The sequence below is a fragment of the Zingiber officinale genome, chromosome 6A (genome assembly GCF_018446385.1).
Source record: "Zingiber officinale cultivar Zhangliang chromosome 6A, Zo_v1.1, whole genome shotgun sequence".
Lineage (NCBI taxonomy): Eukaryota > Viridiplantae > Streptophyta > Magnoliopsida > Zingiberales > Zingiberaceae > Zingiber > Zingiber officinale.
The window spans coordinates 65121955-65131951 of NC_055997.1; positions in this window are offsets into that span (position 1 = coordinate 65121955).

Consider the following 9997-nt stretch of genomic DNA (forward strand, 5'->3'; position numbering starts at 1 on the left):
TGGTGTGTAGATACGGGAGCCACTGATCATGTCTGCAATTCCTTGCAGGGGTTCCAGGAATTCCGACGACTATCTGAAGGAGATACTAAGGTGGCAGCTGTTGCAGTGGGAGACGTCTACTTATCTTTTAGTAGAAATAGAAATTTGATTTTAAGAAATTGTCTTTATGTACCCAGTTTTAGAAAGAATTTAATTTCAGTTTCTAAACTGTTTTTAGATGGATATTCAATTTCTTTCAGTAACGATGTAGTTATTAAAAGAAATAAAGTGATTATCTGTTCTGGTGCATTGGTTGGCAATTTGTATACTTTAAATCCAATTTCTTCCACAAAGCAAAACATGGAAATTTATAACTCATCTTCTAACTCTAATAAGAGAAAAGAACCTTCGGAAATGAACCAAGCATATCTTTGGCATCTAAGGCTTGGTCATATTAACTTAAGTAGGATTCAGAGGCTTATAGCTGATGGACTTTTGAGTTCGGTAAAGTTGGAAAATTTTCCAACTTGTGAATCTTGCTTGGAAGGTAAAATGACCAAGAGGTCGTTCAAGGCCAAGGGGTATAGAACCAAAGAAGTGTTGGAATTAGTTCATTCTGATTTGTGTGGTCCTATGTCTGTCCAGGCAAGAGGTGGTTTTGAATATTTTGTCTCTTTTATAGATGATTATTCAAGATACGGATATATTTACCTAATGCGCCGCAAGTCCGAGTGCTTTGATAAGTTCAAAGAATACAAGGTGATGTGGAGAAGCGATTAGGTAAAAGTATCAAGACACTACGATCGATCATGGTGGCGAATACCTCTTAGGAGAGTTTAGGAATTACTTATCGGAGGCTGAGATTCCAATTGTCTGCACCTGGAACACCCCAACAGAATGGTGTAGCAGAACGAAGGAATAGGACTCTTATAGAGATGGTTAGATCGATGATGAGTTATTCAGAATTACCAAATTCATTTTGGGGATATGCTCTGGAAACAGCAGTGTACATTCTGAACTTAGTACCTTCTAAATCAGTTTCTTCTACTCCCATAGAATTGTGGAATGGGCGAAAACCCAGTCTAAGACATATTCGGATTTGGGGTAGTCCAACACATGTGCTGAAACCAGATGCTGATAAGTTAGAATCTCGTACAGAAGTTCGCGTGTTTGTAGGACATCCCAAAGGAATGAAAGGTGGTTTATTTTATAGTCCTAAAGACCAGAAGGTCATTGTTAGCACCAATGCCCAGTTTTTAGAAGAAGACTATATAATGGATCACAAGCCCAGTAGTAAAGTTGTTTTAGAAGAACTAAGAGAGGACAAGTCTACTTTAGTACCAACAGTATAAGATGAAGTACCACAAGAGACTGCAACACATATTACACATGATACACAACCACAGACGGTGCCTCGTCGTAGTGGGAGGGTTGTAAGGCAGCCTGAAAGATTCATGTTTTTGGGAGAGTCTTCGGACTTGATCCCGGGTAAACATGAACCTGATCCCCGGACATATGACGAAGCACTCCAAGATAAAGATGCAGTATCTTGGCAAAAGGCGATGAATTCATAAATAGAGTCTATGTACTCTAATAAGGTCTGGTAGCTTGTAGAACCACCTAATGGTGTAAAAGCCGTTGGATGTAAGTGGATCTACAAAAGGAAAAGAGGGACAGACGGGAAGGTAGAAACCTTCAAAGCAAGGCTTGTTGCGAAAGGGTATACTCAGAAAGAGGGTATCGATTATGAGGAAACCTTTTCACCGGTAGTCATGCTTAAGTCTATCCAGATACTCTTATCCGTTGCTGCTCATATGGATTATGAGATTTGGCAAATGGATGTCAAGACAGTTTTCCTTAATGGAAGTCTTGAAGAGAACATCCATATGAAGCAACTAGAAGGGTTCATTGAAAAAGGCAAAGAGCATCTAGTGTGTAAGCTCAATCGGTCCATTTATGGACTGAAGCAAGCTTCAAGATCTTGGAACATCCGGTTTAATGAAGTAATCCAGTCATATGGCTTTATTCAAAAGTCTGGATGAGTCTTGTGTATATAAGAAGTGTAACGGAAACGTGGTGGTATTTCTTGTACTATACGTAGATGATATTTTGTTAATTGGCAACAATGTCAAGGTATTATCAGACGTAAGGGTATGGTTGTCCAAACAATTTGATATGAAGGACTTAGGAGAGTGTGCGCACATTCTTGGGATCAAAGTGATAAGGGATCGCAAGAAAAGAATGTTGTGTCTGTCTCAAGCTTCATATATAGATACAATCCTTGCTCGTTTTAGCATGCAAGATTCCAAGAAAGGTTTCTTACCTTTTAGGCATGGAATAACTCTATCTAAAGAGATGTCTCCAAAGACATCAAAGGAGATAGAAGACATGAAAGCAGTTCCTTATGTTTCGGCTGTAGGAAGCCTTATGTATGCAATGCTATGTACGAGACATGATATCTGCTTTGCCGTGAGCATGGTCAGTAGATATCAGAGTAACCCTGGACAAGGACATTGGACTGCGGTAAAGCATATATTAAAGTACCTGAGAAGGACTAGAGATTATATGCTAGTTTACCAAACAGACGATTTGCTCCCTATGGGTTACACGGATTCAGATTTCCAATCAGATAGGGACAGTAGTAAGTCTACATTTGCTCCCTATGGTTGCGTTTCGGACTCAACCATGGAAGCAGAGTATGTAGCAGCCTCTGAGGCAGCTAAAGAAGCAGTATGGCTCAGGAACTTTCTAATGGACTTAGATGTGATTCCTGGTTTGCCCAAAATCATCACAATTTATTGTGATAATAGTGGTGCAGTCGCAAACTCGAAGGAACCACGAGCTCATAAGGCAAGTAAACATATAGAGTGCAAGTACCACCTGATACGAGATATCGTGAAGCGAGGAGAAGTTGTCATCGCCAAGATTGCATCAGCGGATAACCTGGCAGATCCTTTCACTAAGGCCCTTCCGGCGAAAGCTTTCGATCGGCATGTGGAGGGAATGGGAATCAGATGTATAGTAGAAGATATGGCAGCTTAGTCATTAGTATAAGTGGGAGATTGTTGGAGTGTATAGTGAAAGCCTAAGCTTTGTAAACATTCATTATGAATAAAGAATCACATTTGGTCAAATTGTCTACATTTAGTTGTAGTTATTCAATTAATTTATACTGTAGATAACATAGTATGTGGTGTCACATGCAGAAGATGATGTTATCAGTACCTTATAAATTATAAACAGTAGCTCACGACCAAAATGGAAAGGAACAAACCATTAGAAGGTCGTAGTGTAATTAGGTATCAGTTTATCTTGACTGTATAATTACACTAGTACACTCAGAGTGTATTGAGTAGGACCATTTGAGGTCGTTTCTTTTATACTGACTTTATAAAGGAACAAAGACCTCAGTTATTATGGAAGTGTGTGCTCTTAATCCTAATATAATAACAAGCACATATATTTGATATTTATTTCTTTAATTTATCAATGGGTGAGATTTAGTTCGATGAATCAATAAGCCCGATAAGTTGGGAAATGGTATCACTTATAGTGTGTGTTGTTGATTATAGAAGGAAACTGTGTCCTAGAAATACTAGGATGATAATGTCCTCAAGAGAAGCTCATAAGGATTGTCATGTTAAATCCTGCAGGTGGACTTAGTCCGACATGATGATAAGGTTGAGTGGTACTACTCTTGGACTAAGATATTAATTAAATGAGTTATCAGTAACTCACTTAATTAGTGGACATTCGATATCTTAAACACAGGGAGACTAACACACTCATAATAAGAAGGTGTAACACCCAAAAATTCTCAAAAATAATTTTAGAAATATTCTACGATATTTCTAGAATTTTAGAATATTTTTATGAAATTTTTAGAGTAGCGAAAGTAGCAAAAATAAATGGAAAACGAAAATAGCTTAGGCGGGAGTTGAACCCGAGACCTATTGGGTCCTATGCCTTATGGTGAACCATGGTAACCAAGTGAACCCAGCAGGGCCATGCTGAAAGGAAGGGGAAACAATTTTATTTAAGTTAGAGTTGGGCCGGAATTATCATTTAATATAAATAGAGAATTATTAAGTGAGGTTTTATTTGATCGGGAACTTTCTTCTCCTCAAACCCTCACCGCCGCCCACCTTTTCTTTCTCTCCCCCTCTCGGCGCACCAAGCCAAGAGTTCTAGGAGCACCTCCCGGCAACATCAAGGGCACGAGGACGCTTCCCTCCGCGAGAGGAACGCTTAGACGCAAGAAGATCGTCGAAAGGATTGTCTCCTCCGGAAACCTAGCGATTAGAATCGTAAGAAAATCCGAACAGGAGGTAAGAAACCCCTCACCTGCAGTATAAGTAGCTTCCCTGTGGATTTTTATGCTTTAGTTTAGTAGTATGTAAACTTTCGACACAAAGGATGCGAATTATCGCATACCAAGTGTCCGATTAAATGTTTGACCAGTCAAATGCAATATAGGCATTTCAATAGCTTAGCAAAAATGCAATAGAAGCATCTTACAGCATAATCGAGTCTTGCTACAGTTTTTACAGGACTAGATGTCCAATGGGTGGGCTCCCATAGTCGTCTCTAGGTTCAGACAACCTAGCTCTAGGTTCAGATAACCTAGAAAGAGCAAGACGAGCAACAATTAGTTATATTCAGTATTTTACTTTTCAGTGGCACTGTACAGGATTAGATATCCGTTGGATTGGGCTCCCATAGTCGCCCCTAGGTTTAGATAACCTAGTAAACCCTACTAAATTTGGGACTTGCAAACCCGGGTCTAGTTAGGGATGCGCACGTAGCACGTACAGTTGTCGGGCCCGAACAGCAGCATGATTAGTATTTTCACTTATTATATGTATATGGTTTTCAAACTTTCACAAAACAGCTAGGTGAATTCAGTACAGCTATAGCATTAGCTAGAATTAGCTCAGTTCAGCTTTTGTATCAGTTTAGTTCTATTGATACACATGATAGTTTATGGTTAGCTTTTATAACATGTCAGTTCCTTACTTCCATGTTTAGTATGCCATGACTAGCTTTGATTTCCATGTTTGATAGCATGCCATGTTTTAGTCTAATCAGTACCTATTTCAAATAGCATGTTTTAAAAGCATATTGCATCGAATGCATGTTTTGTGAGGTAGATGGTTTCTTACTAAGCGAAAGCTTATAGATACTTTCTTTTCGTTATACTGCAGATAAAGGAAAAGGGAAGATGGACTAGCGGAAGCTGGAGGATAATGCTACAAAGATGTGTGTGGGCAGGAACTTGGAAATAAAGATCTGAGGGATCTAACAAGTTTTATTTATGCATTAGAACTTTCAGCAAATATGTTAACTGCTAGAACCTTATTATTCCTCACTTAGAATATTTGTATGCCATGAATTAGTGATCCATTCATGATATCATGTTTAAGATGTTAGCTAATACATGTTGAAATGTTTCTAGCTTTTATAGGCTTGATGTGTATGATTTGGGCACGAAATAGTGCTGAAATCAAGGGTTCTGATTCGAAATCAGAAACCCAGATCGATCTACAGATCGATCAGAAATGGGGTTGTGCCACTGGATCGGTCAGCTGATCGATCCAGTCGTGAACAGAGAGTTAGCGTCTGTTATGGATCGGTCAGCCGACCGATCCAGGTGCGAACAGAGAGCACCGAGGCTTACTGATCGGTCAGCCGACCGATAGACCGATCCAGCCGCATACACCGTGCCAGTATCAAGCGGGATCGATCACTGGATCGATCCGACAGGCCAATCGATCCATGGATCGATTGAAATGCCTGATTACAGCTAGTAGGTCATCCGAGGGGCATAGATTATCTTCCCTAGCATGTGTACAACCCCTAGGTACACCTAGAATATTAAGTTCAGATTTTACAGTAATCAGTTTAGCAAAATTTTAATCAATCCAGATTTCCGCATTAGTAAGTTAGCACAGCATAATGTAGCGATCGGCCTCACAGCCTAGTTAGTAGAAAGTGTGTCGTTACAGAGTGGTATCAGAGCAGCTTCCATACTTCCTACACACACATCAGCATTGAACCTGCAGCTTCCAAGTAAGAATACCTCTACTTTAATTACGTCTTGCTTTCATGTTTATGGATAATTATAGCATGCTTATATATGCTAGCTTTAACATGTTTATAGTAGCTAGTTAAACATGATAGTAGAAATTCTACAAACATGAATGCTTTAGTTATATATGTCTTCTGTGTATCTAGAAATGGCACGAGGACGCCCAGCTAGGAGGGCACCAGCTACTGAGCCCCAGCAAGAGGCAGGCAGTTCAGTGCCTCCCCCAGATCTTACAGCATTAGTGGCTCAGTTACAACAGCAGCTAGCTGATCAGCAGCAAGAAATAGCCACTCTTAGGGCTAATCAGCCAGCATTTATAGAAGTTCCACCAGTCCAGCCTACAGCACCAGTAGCCCCAGTAGCAGAGGCAAAGAGGGAAGCTTACCTGATCCAGTGGAAGAGAGTTAAGCCCGAGAATTTCTCAAGCACTAGCGAACCATGGGATGCTCAAGCCTGGTTCAAAGCACTGGAGAGGACGATGGAGCTTCTGGACTAGCCGGAACAGGAGAAAGTGAAGTGTGCCTCCTTCTGCCTGACAGGGGACGCCAGTATGTGGTGGGAGAGAATCAGAGCGAAGCGCCCAGTGAATCAGATGTCATGGGTTGACTTCGAGAAAGAATTCTTCGAGGAGTTCTTTCACATATGGGTCACAAACCGCCACTACGACGAGTTCACTGAGTTTCGTCAGGGCAACCTATCCGTTGAGGAAGCCGTGAAGAAATTCAACAGGTTGGCTCGGTTGTGCCCCGAACTAGTCCGCACAGAAAAAGAAAGAGTTCGGTTGATGCTCAAGATGTTAAGGCCAGAAATAGCAATGAACGTGGCTGGTGGGATCCATAGGCCACAAACCACAGAGGAACTAGTAAGTAGTGCTCTGATCACCGAGCATTACCAGAACAACATTAAGCAGCAGAAGCAAGCCTCCTTAGATACTAAAGGCCAAGGAAGTTCAGTTACTCAGAAGTCTCAAGGCCACAGCTATAGCGGGAAAGGGAACTCCAGCAACAAACGCAAACCAGGGAGTTACCCAAAAGGAGGACCAGCCAACAAACAGCCCAGCTATCCCAAATGTGCTACTTGTGGGAAATTTCACCCAGGAGTTTGTCGCAAGGGCACAAGGGGATGCTTTGAATGTGGACAGGAAGGGCATATGGCTAAGCAGTGCCCGAACAAGACTAGCATTCCTACACCACAGCCGATTCAGTACGGAGGCCAGTCAGCACAGTTACATCAGATGCAAGCTGCTATAGATGGTTCCCACATCAGCCAAGGCAGACTGGAAGCCCCCTCAGCCATGACGAATGCGAGGATCTACTCACTCACCAGAGAGGACATAGCAAATGCCTCGACAGTTGTTACAGGTCAGATTAGTATTTTTCAGCAAATAGCAACTGTCTTATTCGATACTGGGGCAACCCATTCTTATATAGCCAGGGCATTCGCAAACAAGTTAGCAATACCTCCAGAGGTACTCAGTAGTCAGTTTCTGACGACATTACCTTCGGGAGAAATTATGGCATCTACGCACTGGCTCAGAGCAGTATCAGTCACTATAGCAGACAGAGAACTCTTTTGTGATCTGATAGTGCTAGATATGACGGACTACGATGTCATCTTTGGAATGGACTTCCTGATCAGATACGGTGCTTCCATAGAGTGTCGTAAACAGAAAGTCATATTCCAACCCGAAGCAGAAGCACAGTTTGAATACATCGGGGAACCAAGGAAGAAGGCCAAGAAGTTTCTCTCAGCTCTGAAGGCGCAGAAATTGATGGACTCAGGATGTACGGGATTTCTGGCACATGTAGTCAGCACCAATCAGAACAGGGACCAACAGCTAGCAGAGGTCCGAGTCGTATGTGACTACCCAGCAGTCTTCCCTGAAGAGTTACCAGGATTAGCACCAGACAGGGAGATTGATTTTGAGATAGAGCTCATTCCCGATACCAATCCGATTTCCAAAGCGCCTTATCGCATGGCTCCAGCATAACTGAAGGAACTTCATGGGAAACTACAGGAGCTGCTTGACAAAGGCTTCATACGCCCTAGTCACTCACCATGGGGAGCACCTGTACTGTTCGTGAAGAAGAAGGACGGGAGCATGCGCCTGTGTATAGATTACCGGGCACTGAACCAGGTCACAATCAAGAACAGGTATCCTCTTCCCAGAATAGATGACCTGTTCGATCAGCTAAAGGGAGCCGCAGTGTTCTCCAAGATAGACCTCAGATCAGGTTATCATCAGGTGAAGGTCAAAGAAAGGGACATACCGAAGACAGCGTTCAGAACCAGATACGGACATTATGAGTTCGTAGTCATGCCCTTTGGCGTGACAAATGCTCCAGCTACTTTCATGGACCTCATGAACAGAGTATTCAGAGCATACTTAGATAAGTTTGTTATCATATTCATCGATGACATCCTTATCTACTCAGGAACTCAGGAAGAACACGCAGAGCACCTGAGAATAGTATTATAGACCCTTCAACAGAATCAGCTGTACGCCAAGTTCGCAAAATGTGAATTTTGGCTAGATCAGGTGTCCTTCCTAGGTCACATCATCTCAAAGGATGGTATCATGGTAGACCCCAGTAAGATAGAAGCTGTGAGCAATTGGAAAAGACCCAAGAACTCCAGCGAGATCAGAAGCTTTCTGGGATTAGCAGGTTACTACAGGAAATTTGTAGAGGACTTCTCCAGGATAGCCTCCCCACTGACAGCTCTCACCAGAATGAACAGAAAGTTTCAGTGGACAGAGGACTGTGAGAACAATTTCAACGAGCTGAAAAGGAGATTGACCAGCGCACCTATTCTAGCTTTACCAGAAAATACAGACAACTTCGACATTTACAGTGATGCTTCCAAATTGGGACTAGGAGCAGTACTGATGCAAAATGGCAAGGTGATAGCCTATGCCTCCAGACAACTCAAGGACTATGAGAAGAATTACCCTACTCATGACCTTGAGCTTGCAGCAGTGGTATTCGCTCTAAAAATTTGGAGACATTACTTGTATGGAGCTCAGTGCAGAGTGTATACAGATCATCAGAGTTTGAAGTACTTCTTCACTCAGAAGGATCTGAATATGCGACAACGCAGATGGCTAGAACTGGTCAAAGACTACGACGTAGATATCCTCTACCACCCAGGAAAAGTGAATAGGGTAGCAGACGCCCTCAGCAGAAAGTCCAGCGCTACCCTATTATCTCTAGCAGCCATGTCACCGCCCCTACAGAAGGAGATCTCAGATTTCGGTCTCGAACTCATAGTCAGACAGCTCTCTACTATGACGTTAGAGTCTACCTTGCTTGGTGACATCCAGACATCTCAGGAGCAGGATCCTGAAATTCAGAGAATCAAGCAAGGTTTAGCAGAATCAGAAAGTGGAGAGTTCAGAATATCAGATAGCGGGGTGTTGTATTTTGGTGACAGGCTATGTGTTCCAGATCAGGAGGAACTCAAAAGGAGGATTTTAGACGAGGCTCACAAGACTCCCTATGCGATGCATCCTGGCTCCACCAAAATGTACCAGGACTTGAAGAAACGTTTTTGGTGGCCTGGGATGAAGAGAGACATCGCTCGATATGTCAGCACCTGCCTAACCTGTCAGAGGGTTAAGGTAGAACATCAGAGACCAGGGGGAGTTTTGCAGCCCATACAGATACCAGAATGGAAGTGGGAAGACATTTCTATGGATTTCATAGTGGGATTACCTAGAACCACAAATGGTTTTGATACCATCTGGGTAATAGTCGACAGATTGACTAAATCAGCCCACTTCTTAGCTATCAGGATATCCTACTCCATGGAACAGCTAGCACAGTTGTATCTCAAGGAGATCGTTAGACTACATAGAGTCCCACGAACCATTATATCAGACAGAGACAGTAGGTTCACATCACACATCTGGGAGTGTGTACAAACAGCTTT